This window comes from Nematolebias whitei, chromosome 8 (genome assembly GCF_014905685.2).
Source record: "Nematolebias whitei isolate Nwh7 chromosome 8, NemWhi1, whole genome shotgun sequence".
Classification (NCBI taxonomy): Eukaryota; Metazoa; Chordata; class Actinopteri; order Cyprinodontiformes; family Rivulidae; genus Nematolebias; species Nematolebias whitei.
In genome coordinates, this window is record NC_056505.1 from 47908138 (window position 1) to 47911691 (window position 3554).

The following is a 3554-nucleotide window of genomic DNA, read 5'->3' on the forward strand; positions in this document are numbered from 1 at the left end:
ATAAATCATACAAATCATATAAATCATACAAATCATACAAATCATATAAATCATACAAATCATATAAATCATACAAATCAAATAAATCATACTAATCATATAAATCATACAAATCATCCAAATCATATAAATCATACAAATCATACAATCTATCTGTGACATGGGTCAAACAGCACAGAGTATAGGCCAGGCTGCGAGCTAGCCTGTTGATTATTGTTTTGCAGGCTGATAAATCACTCCTTTGTTAGAAACAAATCTCTGGTGTAAAAGAACTCTTTCTTAACTAATACAAAGTAAAGTAAATCCAAACACTTTTTGCTAGACCAGTTGTACAGTTTGTTGCTGTTTTCTTAACCAAACCTTTGGGTTATGATGTTGTGTGCAGAGCACTGACGTCACAAGCATTTGTAATGTGTGTGTGTGTGTGTGTGTTTTGGTGGTGGTGGGGGGGGGGGGGGGGGGGGAGGGGTCCAAATGAATAGTTCTTATATGTGAGGGGGACACGTCCCCTTCACATATAATTGATGTGACGCCTAGTGTAGACTATAGATACCCCATGGATTTGCTAACGTTGCTGAGGCTGTGGAACATATCAGTCCATCTGATCAGCAGATCTAGTCAGTCCAGAGGTTCACTCAGCTCCTTGTGGACTTATATATTCAGCATCTTTAACACATACACACGTTCTCTCTGCTCCACAATCATAAACAAATAGTTGTTCGGTTAAGAAATCTGTAACAAACTAAACAAACAGTGTCACGCAGAACCATGGTCCCTGTGAGGTTTCATTAAGAATAGCTAACGCCGTGTTCTTTCACAGCTACGTATTGTGTCTGAAAAACAAAAGTTATTTTATAAACCTGATTATTATGTTTTTAACTAGTAATTGCCAGTTAGCTACTAGCCTAGCCTGGATAAAAACCTTTGCCCTTTTCTCCCATTTAAGTTCTCTAAGACTGACATCACAGAGGACAAAATAATAACTATTTGGTAGAACATCGCTTTAAAGTCTACTGGACTATCCTCGAAAACTTTGATTGTATGTTTAAAAAGTTAAAACAGAGAAAAATGTATATGTATCAAAACATTACATTAAAATGAGATCATATAAAACAAGTCTTGGGAGAAACTTTATCCAATCCTAGAATGTTGTGGACATTCTTGCCACGCAGTAGCACGGCACAGGTCCCCCGGTGTTTATGTTGTGTAATGAAAAAAACAAACAGAAAATAATTATTCCAGTTTGAAATTTTTCAATTAATATTAACCACATTGCAGAGACCTGGAAAAACTATATACCTTCAGGAGCTTTTACACAGTGTCTACAGGGGTGACTGTGGCTGAGTGGTTAGAGCAGTCGTCCTCCAATGCAAGAGCCGGGGGTTCGATTCCACCAGCGGTCACATGCTGAATTGTCCATGGGCAAGACACTGAACCCCTCGTTGCCTCAGATGTGTGTCCATCAGTGTCTGGATGTGATGAAGCTCTGATTCGTCTCTACAGAGTCACATTAGCTGTGCAGAGCTCTAGCAGAGTGCTGTATGAATGGGTAAACACAGAATGTGCTGGGAAGAGCTTTGACTATCTTGATACGCTATAAAAGTGTAGACCATTTACAAGTGTCTTTTGTTCCGTCTGCAGTTGTACCAAAAACGTCCCGGTTAGCAGCTCATTGAAATATTGGCTACCAAAAAACAGCATTTACTGAATGTGTGGCATGTTTGTTTTTATAAAATAAATAAGTAAAACAGAACACGTCACATTAAGTGTCCCTCTGTCAGTAACAGAAAAGAAGAACATTATGCAGAACACTTAATTGAAAAATCATGCAAACTGTGATACAAGCACCAGATTTGGTCTTTCCTTGAGGTATCTGTCAAATCTGCATGACTGGCAGATTTTAAAATCCAAGATGGTGGCCTTTTTAAAAGATAGCTGCCAACATGAACTTATTTCTGCTCTGTGATCATACAGTAATTCAGTTACTTGATCAATTTAGATGATCGTTGTGTCACTTCATGTATTTCCTTCTGTCAGTAGCCCTGTACTCAGCAAGTAACACATCGTAAAATAATACCAAAATAATTACTAGAACTAGTGCATCAGTTTGTGATGGCCCATCAGGTATGACTGTTCCAAAGACTCCATGGTACCAGCTCACATTTGGTGCTTGCATCACACTTTGCACATGGGGAGGGGGAGGTTCTTCTTTAGTGATTAAATGTATACATTATTGATGTCCAACACAAACTAACAACTATATATAGTGTTTGATTTGTCATTTTGTTTCCTCATTTACCATTTCTGTGATTCAAGCAAAATCAGTACTTAATAAAGAGCTACAGTAGTCGTGTGTGACAGCATGAAATTAATGCAACATAAATAAACTGGCAGTAGAAATAAAAATGTATAAAAGCTTGTAAAACCAAATGACTCATCATTACTCAGCTTCTGTGTATCAAACAAAATGTCTAACTTGTTCTAATCAACAACAAATGCTGCATTTAATCCTCTTATGACCATAATTATAAATGGGCCGTCTGGTATTTTTATTTTATTTTATAGCTGCAAAACTGTCAAAAAATGTGTACTGCATCTGTATTTTTGCTCCTTTTTCCAGAACAACCTCAGCTTTCAGTGTCTGGTAGTTATTTAACATTTCAGTCTATTAAATACTGTGAACCAACAGTTTAAATAGAAAAAATAAAACTCGGAATTGAAATGTTCAAGTTTATTACTGGACAGGAACTTCAAAATGACAGGGGCAAACATTTCAACTGAACAGTTTAAACACTGAACTATGTATCTTACATAAATGCAGAAAAGAAAACGTAATGTCTGGTCTTTAATTTACCAGTTTGTTATATATATATATTTTATTTCAGGCTTTTTATCAGGTGTGGTAGACCCTAAAGCAGTTCCTCTCCAGCTGCAGACAGACAAAAAAAGATGAAAATAACATTTTAAAGCAAATAATTTCATTTCTCATAATAAAAAAAAATCTGCAATGATTTAACATTTTATTTCAGCATAATAAATATTTATTGTGCAAATATAAATTATGTTGGAGCGAAGATGACGCTACCATTTATGCAACAGTTGTGTAGCATGTAAACCGTTAGCTTGTACAAACACTTCCCGGTGGTTCACTGATGAGGGGTCCCTCCTCGTGTCACCATCTTCACACGTGGATCTTGTGGGACACTTGATCAGTCTGGTGGATTTTCTTCAGTGTATTTCCATAATTTTATCCACATTTCAAACTCTTCTCTCCATCATCTCTCCGTCGCTCTGCTTGGAATCAGTTTGTTTCCTCCACAGAGACGTCACACAAACACCAGTAAGAAATTGTTGCAGATGTCATGTGACCAGTAACTCTTCCTTTCACTTGACCTGTTTTGTAATGTAAGGGTTCATGATGAAAATGACATAAACATGTTGTAATGCAGCCTTTATGGCCAGACTGTGTCGTCTGGGATCTAGTATTTCCTCTGGCACTCACTCAGTCCCCCCCCCCCCCCCCGTCTGTTTGCAGATGTAAAGCTTCTGGAGAA

At 37.4% G+C, this 3554-nt stretch overlaps 1 protein-coding gene across 1 annotated transcript in view; it reads left to right on the forward strand.

Moving 5' to 3' along the window:
- Nucleotides 1-3554, forward strand: part of LOC119413585 (nuclear receptor subfamily 5 group A member 2-like) — a 42415-nt gene that overhangs the window by 38569 nt on the left and 292 nt on the right. The gene's annotated exons all lie outside the window — the stretch shown is intronic.